Source organism: Bos indicus x Bos taurus, chromosome 17 (genome assembly GCF_003369695.1).
Source record: "Bos indicus x Bos taurus breed Angus x Brahman F1 hybrid chromosome 17, Bos_hybrid_MaternalHap_v2.0, whole genome shotgun sequence".
NCBI lineage: Eukaryota > Metazoa > Chordata > Mammalia > Artiodactyla > Bovidae > Bos > Bos indicus x Bos taurus.
The window spans coordinates 70,043,537-70,055,787 of NC_040092.1; the positions used below are offsets into that span (position 1 = coordinate 70,043,537).

At 40.5% G+C, this 12,251-nt stretch overlaps 1 protein-coding gene across 4 annotated transcripts in view; it reads left to right on the forward strand.

The window, feature by feature from the left end:
• The first annotated feature begins 693 nt into the window (after positions 1-693).
• The window catches only part of RBM46 (RNA binding motif protein 46), a 59,073-nt gene continuing 47,515 nt past the window's right edge, over positions 694-12,251 (forward strand). For 3 of the 4 annotated variants that reach the window (XM_027513507.1, XM_027513510.1, XM_027513509.1), the window contains exon 1: positions 1,268-1,407. The gene's annotated coding sequence lies outside the window, so the exon portion shown is untranslated. Of the gene's footprint in view, positions 868-1,267; positions 1,408-12,251 lie in introns of those variants that run through there. The other variant, XM_027513508.1, reaches the window with a different exon arrangement.

A 12,251-nucleotide genomic window follows, 5' to 3' on the forward strand; every position in this document is an offset into this window, starting at 1 on the left:
GGCCACAGCCAAATAACTTTCCAAACTGATCAGCGGTAGGTTACTAGGTCTCCGATTCAGCCCATTTTCTTGTGCACTTAAACCATTCAAACTTTGTGAGTCTACTGCAAATCCGCCTTATATTTCCCCAACCCCTCCACAAGTCTTTATTTAAAGAGGTCCATGGACAGAGGTGCCTCGTGGGTCACAAAGGGTCACAGAGTCCGACACGACTGAAGTGACTTAGTGCGTACGTGCACAAACGTACGTACGTACACAAACACACACACTCTCTCTCTCTCTCTGACCGTGCTGGGTCAGACTACCAGCTAAAGACTTGAAAACTCAGAAAACTTTTACAATGCATCCACATTCTTCCCAAGTAAAAGTTGTAATGAAGTTCAAGTCACAGCCCTTGCTTTATAAACACCTCAACAAAACAAGCACGATCTTTTTTTTTTTTTGAATCAGTCTATGGGCACCTGCCCGGATAGCTGGCTCTTCTCCCTCCAATTGGCTAAAGTGTCTGTCACTCCAAGCATTTACCACCACCACCCCGCCCCCCCCAACTTCCCCCGCCCTAGAACTACCTTCGGATTTAAACCTAGGGCCAGGACCCCCGCCCTCCTTCCTGGGGCTGGTCGCTGATTGGTCGAGACGTCCCTCCACGTGCGCTGCCTAGGCCACCGCGCAGCGCCCGCCGGGAGCCGGGCTGTGAGGCTCGAGGACCTCGCGAGCGTCTCCTCGTGGACTCCCCTCCCCCTTGCTGCGACAACCCCCCTACCGCCCTCTACCCCCGCTCCGACCCCACTGGTCCCCGAAACGGTGGCGGCGGTTTGTGGTCGTTGGTCCCACGGATTTAGGACCAATATTTGAAGATCCGAAGGGGTGAGGAGGGGATGGGGGCCGCGGGGTCACTGCCAAACCGCCTGTAACGGCCGGAGACCGTGCCTCCTGGCCGCAGAAAGCCAGGTCCAGCTCCCCGTCCCGGCAGCCGCGCCGCTGGGACCCGCGCTTGGCTGCAGGCGGCGTCTGCGGGCTGCGCCGTACCCCCGTCCCCGTCTCGTGGAGCGGCAGGAGGACAGGTGCCCTCGGCCGGGCTCCCCACTCCTGGGCGCCTTCTGAGGTGCCTGCACCCGCGGTTGCCGCCAGCGCCCACTGCCCGTCCGGCCGTCGGGCCCCGGCCCCGGGCTCCCGTCGGGGCCCCTCGGCGGCGCCCTCCGCGGCGCCCGGCCCTCTCCCCGCCTTATTTCCGCTCTGTGCCGCCGCCTTCCGGCCGTCCCCACCTGCTGCCCTCCATGTTCTCCTAACACTCTCTCCGTCGACCGCCGCGGGTCCAGGCCGTCTGCCGCGTCCGTGCGGCCGTTGTCGGGCCCGCGCGTTCCTTCTGGAGGCTCTGGGACAGCGCCCCGGGCGTCTGACTGCTGGGTGAGGTTTGGCAATCGCGTCGTCCTTCCCATCGTTGAAACGGGGATGAGCCTCGAACTCTCTCCCTCGCCCTTGATGCCCCTTCCTTCCCTGCCCGAGGGTTCGCGTTTGTCGGGTGTTGACAGCCGAGGGCTGCGGGTGGAGGGGACCGTAACTGACCCCTCTCCCGAGACTAGCAGTGCGCGGCCATGGACGGCGTGCGGGCGGGCGTACACGCAGGGTACCATCTTGTTTCCTAATGCCAGATAGTTTTCATAACTAAGTTTAAAAATACTTTCTTTGGGGTACTGAAAAGACCTCTGAGTCTGGAGTCGGGAGACTTTAGAGTTCATCTTGGCATTGATATTCTGAAATCCTTGTGAAACTGCTTTATCTGGACAGTCTTGCCTCATATGTGAATTTAGTTTATCTAATGTTGACGTTTCTTTAAGCTATCTCTTTACACTCTTGATTAATGCTCTATAGCTTTTATCGTGTATGGCGATTCTAATACGGGTCAATATCAGACGGGGCATCTGCAGGTGCTTTTCAAGGACGTGATTTCTTTTACGGATCTTCCGCTTTGTGTTTGAGGATTGCTATAGAACCAGGAAGCAGGATACGTTGCGTGTAAAAGTAGGCTAACATAAATAACATTGGCGTGTTGATAGAATTTTGCTTAAGGATGTATTTTTCTTTCAAGAATCTTCAGTAGTTGGACCAACTTCCATTTAGAGCCTTTCAGGATTAAACTTCATCATGGGCTCTAATGATAGACTTCTTTCCAGAGAACACATTTAAAACATTGTTTGAAAATTAGCTTGTTTGCAATTACGTACCCTTATAGACATAAAGAGACTTCCCTGGAGGCTGAACTGGTAGAGTCCGCCTGCCGTGCGGGAGACCTGGGTTCAATCCCTGGTTTGGGAAGATCCCCTGACGAAGGGAAAGGTTACCCACTCCAGTATTCTGGCTGGAGAATTCCATGGACTGTATAGTCCACGAGGTCACGGAGCGTCGGATACGACTGAACGACTTTCACTTGCATAGACATAAAGATTACTACTGGTGCTTCAATCAGTGCTGTAATTAGAACTGTTTTGATTGCTAATTTTGACTTAAGATTGAGTATTCAACTTGAACATTATAATACTTGAAATATGAATGTGAAATGTGAAGTATGAGTTTTATTGAAATGTACGACGTAGCCTTACTGAATATATGATGAGGTAAAAATTATCAGGCATACAAGAATATGCCTAATTTATGGACCGAAATTAAGGTTTATATTTTTAGTGGTGTCATGTTTGTTGTTAGGAATCTTAGACATGCTTATTTAAGGAGGATTTGGTGTAAAATCTGACCAGATATGCATATTAATGCTGTGTTTTTTGTTTTATTACCTCATGGTTGGTGAGGAAAGAAAATACGACCAAAATCTGTTCAAATTATAACAGGTTTCACATGACATTGATTATAGAAGACCTTATATAAGCAATAGTAAATGCATAATTTTGTAGCAGTACACAAGAATTTTGGTTCTATTGTAAATAGCTTTATCCTGAGTTCAAAAAGCATATAACACTTCCGTATTCAAAGCACTATTTTAGACACTTATTAGTTCCAGTTATTTTTAAAGTAGTTCAATTTTTAAGTGTTTTCTGAATTTAAATCTGCCGTCCACAGTATTACTGCTGCTTCTACTGCTGCTGCTAAGTCGCTTCAGTCGTGTCCGACTCTGTGCGACCCCATAAACGGCCTCCCACCAGGTTCCCCCGTCCCTGGGATTCTCCAGGCAAGAACACTGGAGTGGGTTGCCATTTCCTTCTCCAATGCATGAAAGTGAAAAGTGAAAGTGAAGTCGCTCAGTCGTGTCCGACTCTTAGCGACCCCACGGACTGCAGCCTACGAGGCTCCTCCGTCCATGGGACTTTCCAGGCAAGAGTACTGGAGTGGGGTGCCATTGCCTTCTCTGACAGTACTACTAGAAGTTGTGAAACACCGAGTTCTAAAACTTTTTATACATAGATATATTTAACTTAGGAGTAAAATGTAGGAATAAAAATACAGAAATAAAAATGTGCTCTCATCTGTAATAAAAGTAAAGTGGAAGGTAATGGAACCACTACACCCTTTTATTTTGAAATAAGCTTAGACTTACACATCCATACATTTTCGATTATCCTTCTCATTTTTCCAACCATATTGCTATAGTGCAGTCTGTCACTAAAATGAGTTGTTGCTAAAAAATCTCTGTTGATCTGCTAACCATGTACCACCGTCAATAACAACTGAACGAACAAGTCAGAAATTTAATGCCATGTAATTTAAGGGATACCTTAAAGATCTAATGTGCTTTTTATAAGTGTGTTTTGATATTTTTGAAATTAATATTTTTTCACTGTTAAATTAGTTTTTAAAAATCAAAATTTATAAAATGTTCATTTTCACAACTTCATAAATTTTTACGTAACAAGTTGAAGTTTGAATTTAAGTATAGCTTGAACACAACTGACATTCTTTTAGATGAATGATTTTCACTTATATTTTGTTAAAATTGTGTTTCTTATTTTTCATTAATATATTTTCTATTTTGAAACTCAGTAGGAGTTTGAAACTTGAAATTTTTGTTATTAAGATGCTTAACACTAATGAAGATACAGTTAACCATTTCAGGCTAAAGACTTGATTCAGATTGCTGCTTGAGTATCTGTCCTGTGATTGGCTAAATATTTTGGTCCTTCCACTTTGGTGGATTTTTTTTTTTCTTTTTTTCTTCTTTTACTTTAAAATAGAGATGAAGAGAAATCTTTGAAAGTCCAAAGTTTGGGGAAAAAAGACTTATCTATGAAAGCTAGAGTCCACATAGGGTACAACAACTTTTAATCTACCCTTCCCAGTTTTTATTTTTTATAAACATGGTATGCCATTCCCATGTTCAGAATCCTCCTTCGTTTACTCAGATTATTTGGGTCAACAGGGGAAGGAGAAAACCTTGTAAAACACATAGCACTGTGAATCCACAGCTGAAAGTGCCAGAGGACTAATTGAGTCTTGGAACCTTCAATTGATAATATCAGCTTTGTCATAATGTATAGGACTGCTATGCCTCTTTGGAATTTTGGTAATTCTCAGATTCTGAAACATTTTGAAATGAGTATAAAAATACTGTATGCCTGCTTTAGATTTGACTTATGATTCTCTGGTTGAGGTTCTTGAATTCTGGCTCTTTTGTAAACATTTTGGCTAAATAAAGTATGGTCTTCATGTTAGATATTTTTCAGCTTTCTTAAATGTGAATTAGATATATGTATATGTTACTTTTGTTTGGGAGACTTTAAGATAAGAACATACTCTTTTTAAAGAGAGTGGGATTGGTGACTCTCCAGTGTATCTTATACTTCTGCAATTTCAAGTTTTTGTATTTTGATTGAGATTTCTTGAAATGTACTAAATATAGCATACATTTTTACTATCTCTTTAGAGAAAAAGTCTTTAATGTGGGGTCTGGCCTATTATTTAAACATGGGACTCTAGATAATATCTTTAAAACACAACTTTGGTGACATGGGCTAACTGAAGATATATATCTATAAAGTAATTGGGAGGGTGGGGTGGGTTGCAGAAATCAGCCATTTGGAGCAGGCTGTGCATTATACTTAAAAAAAAAAAAAAAGTCCAGAACTGTTTTGGATAAAACAGAAGCAGAATCTGTATTTATCTGTTGTGCTTATAGGCAGTAAATTTCGTGTGTGAGGTAACATATTAAACTAGAGTCTCTCTTTGCTCATCCTTTTTCTTGCAGCATGTTTAAAAAATGGAAATCTCCCACTTTCCTTTTCTCTACATTGTGTCAACATGATGTCATTAGTGTAGTGGGCCAGTATGATGTCCTGTGGGATCCATTAAGGTCCCTCTAGAATAAATGATGGGCTTCCCTGGTGGCTCTGACAGTAAAGCATCCACCTGCAATGTGGGAGACCTGGGTTCAAATCCCTGGGTTGGGGAGATAGATCCCTTGGAAGAAGGCATGGAGAACCAACCAATTCTCCAGTATTCTTGCTTAGAGAATTCCCTGGATAGAGGAGCCTGGCAGGCTGTAGTCCGTGGGGTCGCAAAGAGTCAGACAGGACTGAGCAACACACAGAATAAATGATGGAAGAGAGCCAGAGTTTATAAATCTCTTAGAGTTTGAGGGTTTGGGTCCCAGGTCTTTTCAATGACTAGTTTTATGACCTTAAGCAAGTTTATTTACTCTTAATTTTCCAGTGTGTAAAATTTGAGGGATTTAAGGTCCACTTGCAATTCTAGTATTTTCTTACTGCAGAGTCTGCAGTAATGGTATAATGGCAAAACCTAGAATAAAACAGTCTTAAACTGAGAAATGTAGTTATATCATTTAAAATGCTCTTAATTTTAAAGGAATGATAGTAGAAAAAATTGTGTTTATTCAAAGACGAAAGGCTGGTTAGCTAATATTTAATGATTCTGATTGTCAAAGAGTATCATCTCGTTTATAAGAAACTATTAATAATAGTTTATTGGATTTATATCACATTAATAAAATATATTCCTAAAGTATAGTGTAAGATACACAGCTGGATATACAGACTTAAGACTTTTCCTTGGATAAGGCTTTTTTTCTACTTCTGTCAGTTAATAAATGTATGAGGCCAGTAAATGAGAAGAATCTGAAAAACGTATAAAGAGAAATGAGACATTACCAGCCATGGTGAAATGAACATGGAAGGAGAAATTGAAGAACAGCTTTCTACCTTTTCTGGAAATGGGCCTTTACATAGTAGCTGTATTATTTAAAACAAGAGTTCTTTAGGATACCAGTTATACCTGTTCTTTAAGTGTAAATACATTTTTAAAATGAATTGTTAGTACCCAAATAATATTAATGAGTAGATACTCTCTTTTATTATAAAGATGACAGAATGTTTTAATCTGAATCAAAGATGAATAAGAATGACTATTTAAACCAGTATTGAATTCTGTTACTATCACTAGTCAGACTTGGGAAGATTTAAGTTGCTTTTTGATTATCTTTGGAAAGATAGCTATTGATTAAACTTGAAAATATGTGAGAGTTGTGTCCTGGAAGAGGAGAATAAGTGAAGTCATTTCATGAATGGGGCACAAGTTGATAGAATATTAGAGAGGAGGGTTGGAGGAAGTGGTGAGTTGAACCTAAGAAGGTGAAATTCAGTATGAGTCTAAAGTCTGGTTACTTGTTATAGGCTAAGGCAGATGTAAGTTTTTTGTTTTTTGACAGTTTGCTTAATTTGAACTGTCAGTGTCATGCAGCTGTGTCAAACACTAATGTCTTACTTTGCACTGGTGGCCTTTTCAGTTTCAAAGGAAAGAGGTTAGTGAGGAAGCTTGAAACTATCATAGAAGCAGTTGATACACTCATTTTCCAAATGGCTCTCTAGAAAGCTAATTACCAAGGAAAGTTAGAATATCATATTGAAATGTTTGGGAAACACAGAGTTAAAGCGGAAAGATTTGTTTTTATTAAAATTTTTGTGGCCTTAAATATGCTGCTGTTCATTGTGATGCTCCTAAGAGGGAAGTATAGTGATTCCCAGGTATTAGGCATAAAACACATTTTTGAGGCCTGCTAATAGCTTCTAGAATAATCATTTTAGGAATATCATTTTAGAAAATGTTGGATTAAAGAAACTGAATCTGCCTGTCTTGTAGAAGACACGGGTTCGATCCCTGGGTCGGGAAGGAACCCTGGAGAAAGGCATGGCAGCCCACTTCAGCATTCTTATCTGGAGAAGCCTATGGACAGAGGAGCCTGGTGAGCTACAGTCCATGGGGTCGCAAAGAGTAGCTCATGACTGAAGCAGTTTAGCACACATGCACAATAATGTTTAGAAGGAGAGAATCGTTTTTCAAAAGCAGTTATATGAAAGGGGCATGTTCAGTTTGGCCAGAAGGATAAAGTCAGAACCTGTAGGTGAAAGTTAAAAGGAAAAAGATAATGATTCATTAAAAAGACCTTTATTAAAGAATTAGCCCAAGTTATGTTGTTATAAGTATTCAAAAATAAGATGGGTGACTGCTTTGCAGCAAAATTGGTTGAATTAAATGATTTTAAGATCTCTAATTAAAGTTTGAAGTTATTTTATTAGTTTTCCAGAAAGTTTCCATTGATGGATTCCCCCCCCCCAAGTTTATACAGTATTTTTAAAAAATCACGCTGTAGTTTTAATTGATTTGTTACTTTAAACATTTTTAAAAAACTGTTATTGTGAAAAAAAATCTGGATTCAGGTTATATGATCTCAAGTAAATTATGTTACTTTCTGGACATCTCAGATTTTTAAATAAGTAAAATGAGGGTAATATAAAGTAGGGGTTTAGGAATCCCATATTTAGGCAGATGGGCTTCTAATTTGCATGTCTACCCTACCAAGCACTATCAATTTATAGGCACTATGACTTTTACCTCTCTTATTCTCAGCTTATTTATTTTTAAAATGGAAAATAATATCTTAGAGAGTAAGTACTAGATGAGATAATGTGTGTAACATGCTTGTCATCATGCAGAGTATAAATGTGCTAAATAAATGAATGCAGAAATAAGTGTACAGTGGAATTTCAGAAATTAGTAAAGGTAGAAGTGTAAAGTGATTTGTCAAAGATCTGTTGACTGAGAACTAGAACCCATGCCTCTTATGTTTATTTAGACCACAGTGTATCTTCCTAAGCTAGTGAATGTGCCAGGGAATGTACATTGTGGTAGGGATTTGGGAATCAAAGACCAGACTCTGCTTAAGATCTGTCAGGGGTTGGGGAATGAGGGGGCGGCAGGGCCCAACAGTCCCTCACTCTGAGATGGTAGCAGTACAAAAGGATACAGCATCTAATTTAGCATGGAGAAGGGATGGTTTGTTTTTGCTTGTTGGTTTTTTTTTTTTTTTTGGAAAATATTAAGTTTGGGAGAGGCAAAGAAAGCAAGAGAGGACTGTGGAGCAGCCTGTGCAGAGGCTGGTGTATGAGAACATGGTGCGTTTGCAGAATTGCAACTAGATAAGCTTTGTTGTTGACATACAAGAAGCGAAGTTTGAGAGAGATAGGCTGGGCTGGTGAGGAAAGGACCTTTATGATGCTTTTAAAAGAGAGTTTAGATTTTGTCTTTAAAGAACAGTGGAAAATCCCTGAAATGACCTTTTGCTTTTAGTAAAAGTAGCATATGCTCTTGATAGTTACAGAAAAGCGACAAGTTAAGGTCCCTTAACTCTTAGTTCCTACTTATAGATGATAACTACTGTTAAAGTTCCCTGTAAATTTTTCCAAATCGTGTGTCTTTAATTTTTGTCTTCACGAACATCTGTGAGTATATACATATATATCTTTAAACAAAAAACACGGTTGATACATAGTCAATATATTGTTTTCCAACTCATTCTCATGTGATATTTCTTAAATATTTTTCCATATCAGCACACACAAATCTATGACATTCTTTAATAGCTGCATAACATGCCATTATGTAGGTATACCATAATTTTAAAATCAGTCCTCTATTGGTAGACCACTAGAAATTTTTTAGACTTTTTATTTTGAACACAGTGTTTCAGTGAACATGCTTGTGTTTATATCTTTATGTACTTGTACAACTATATCCGTAGGTTAATTTCTTAGTAATTACTGAGTATATATACATTTTAGAATTTAATAAGATTGCCAAATTTTCCTTTAAAAACCATTCTAATTTAATGCCTAGAGTGTATGAAATCATGTTAAGGTTTTTTTTTTTTTTTAATTTTCTGTTAGCATCTTCATCCAGCAAATAATTACTAAGTACCTACTGTGTACCGAGCACTGTGTTGGATAATAGGGAAAGTGTTCAAGGCACATAGGAATCTCTGCTTTTATGCATATCAGAGTTTAAGCCACAGAATGTCTGCAGCTATTTTGTTTGGTTTCTACAGTTTTTGTTATTTATAATTGAATTAATTTCCAGGGTTTTTTTTTTTTTTTTTTAACCCTGCAACATTTTGTTTTCAAGAAACCATGAACCTCTTGTAGAGATCACTTCAGTTCAGTTCAGTCGCTCAGTCGTGTCCAACTCTTTGTGAGCCCATGAATTGCAGCACACCAGGCCTCCCTGTCCATCACCAACTCCCGGAGTCTACTCAAACTCATGTCCTTAGAGTCGGTGATGCCATCCAGCCATCTCATCCTCTGTTGTCCTGCACCTCCTCCTGCCCCCAATCCCTCCCAGCATCAGAGTCTTTTCCAGTGAGTCAACACTTCGCATGAGGTGGCCAAAGTATTGGAGTTTCAACTTTAGCATCAGTCTTTCCAATGAATACCCAGGACTGATTTCCTTCAGAATGGACTGGTTGGATCTCCTTGCAGTCCAGGGGACTCTCAAGAGTCTTCTCCAACACCACAGTTCAAAAGCATCAATTCTTCAGTGCTCAGCTATCTTCACAGTCCAATTCTCACATCCATACATGACTACTGGAAAAACCATAGCCTTAACTAGATGGACCTTTGTTGGCAAAGTAATGTCTCTGCTTTGGAATATGCTATGTAGGTTGGTCATAACTTTGCTGCCAAGGAGTAAGCGTCTTTTAATTTCATGGCTGCAATCACCGTCTGCAATGATTTTGGAGCCCCCAAAAATAAAGTCTGACACTGTTTCCACTGTTTCCCCATCTATTTCCCATGAAGTGATGGGACCAGATGCCATGATCTTCATTTTCTGAATGTTGAGCTTTAAGCCAACTTTTTCACTCTCCTCTTTCACTTTGATCAAGAGGCTTTTTAGTTCCTCTTCACTTTGTGCCATAAAGGTGGTATCATCTGCATATCTGAGGCAAAAAAAAAAAAAAATGCAGGCTTAAAACATAGAAGGAAGCTGACTGCATGATGATGATATTACTCTTTCCTGGATTGTAGGTCCTTTTAAAAAGGCAGAGTCTATGCTTGAACTCCGGAGAAGGCAATGGCACTCCATTCCAGTACTCTTGCTTGGAAAATCCCATGGACGGAGGAGCCTGTTAGGCTGCAGTCCATGGGGTCGCTAAGAGTCGGACACGACTAAGCGACTTCACTTTCACTTTTCACTTTCATGCATTGGAGAAGGAAATGGCAACCCACTCCAGTGTTCTTGCCTGGAGAATCCCAGGGACGGGGGAGCCTGGTGGGCTGCCGTCTATGGGGTTGCATGGAGTCGGACACGACTGAAGTGACTTAGCATAGCATAGCATGCTTGAACTCTCTTTGTATTAAATTTTGGGAGGAATATTAAAAGCCACATGGTCCAGCAATGCCCCCTTTGCTTGAATCTCTCCAGCATGTCCAGCCTGTGTTTGAATACTTCAGTTAGGCAGGAAGACATCTTCTGGTCAGCCGTTTCCAACTTTGTGCAGTTCTGTCTGCTTGGCAGAAAGTCCCACTGAGTTAATCTGTCCTCTGCTGTCCACCTGAGTTGTAGTCCTGCCCCTCAGGGTCATCCACATGAATAAAAATCCAGAAAAATGCTTGTTCATAGAAAACATTCAGTAAATGTGTAGAAACTTGAACTGAATTGTGAGAGTTTGACTCATTAATTTTTTTGAGTTGGAATTTGGGTAACATATACCCTAGATTAAGTTTGAACATAATATTCTACCAGATTACATTTTAATCATGCCATTTTTATGCTGTGAGTATTTGCAAATGTAAATGGATGACATTTATGTAGTTTTATAGTTTTAATATGTTAATGCAGCTCCTTGACTCAAATTTTAAGAATTGAGAGATTATACATATGAATCTGCAGATTTCCGGCTTCTCCTGAAACCTTGGAAAATTTAGCGTAACTGGGCAAACTGGGGATTTCCTCACAGTAACAGTTTGCTAGAATTGAGTATCCACTGCCTTTTCCCAGTGTCTTTCTTGTTAAACACAATCCACAGCACTTGTCAGAATCCTGTGGTTTTGCCTTTTGTTTTCACTCATGTAACATTCGTTGCCATGGCCTTATAGGCATTTAAGTTGGTCATTTAGTGGGTATTCAAACTTAGCAGGCCCAGAACTGAACTCTGCTCTTACCCCTAAGTATAAGTTCTAAGTTCTATCTCAGCCTTCCTTACTTCCTTGATGCTTGTAGATCAGGCCAAAACTTTGGTGTTATCCTTGACATCTCTGTTTATCTCATATCCAGTCTGTCAGAAAGCTATTGGACGTACCTTCTAATTGTATCTCACGTCGGAGACTCCCCTCCACCTCTACCTTTCTGGTCCATGGCACTATCATCTCACCTGAATTTTAGTCTTGGTTTTTGTTGGTCTCCTTGCTCCCACCTTTGCTCTTCTACAGACTTCACAGTACAACAGGCAGATAATCCTTTGAAAATGAAGGATCATATTACTCTCGTGCTCAGAATCTCCAGTGGCTCCACATTTACTCAGAATCAATGCTGAGGACCTTCAGCACCTGACTTAGAAGATTTGTGAGATGTGGCAGCTTGTTACCTTGCTGACTTCATCCCCTGCTGTTCTCTTCTTGGCTTTACCATACTGGTCCCCTTGCTCACCTCATATGTGCCATGCACACTTCTATTCTCGGGCTTCTGTCCTCATTTTTCCTTTTGTGTTGTTCTTCCCAAATAACTCCAATGGCCAGGTTCCTCAGTTCTTTGCTCAAATGTTATCTTCTCAGGAACCTCTGAATATTAGTTATCTGATTAAAATTGTACACTCTCTTCTGCACACCTCTTCCCCAACCATGTACCCTGTTCATTTTCCTCCTCCTGTTATCTTTTAACATATTATCTACATATTACTTGTATTATCATTTGTTTCTCTTCTTGGAGTATAAGCTGTGCAAGGGAGCAGTTTTGATTTTTAC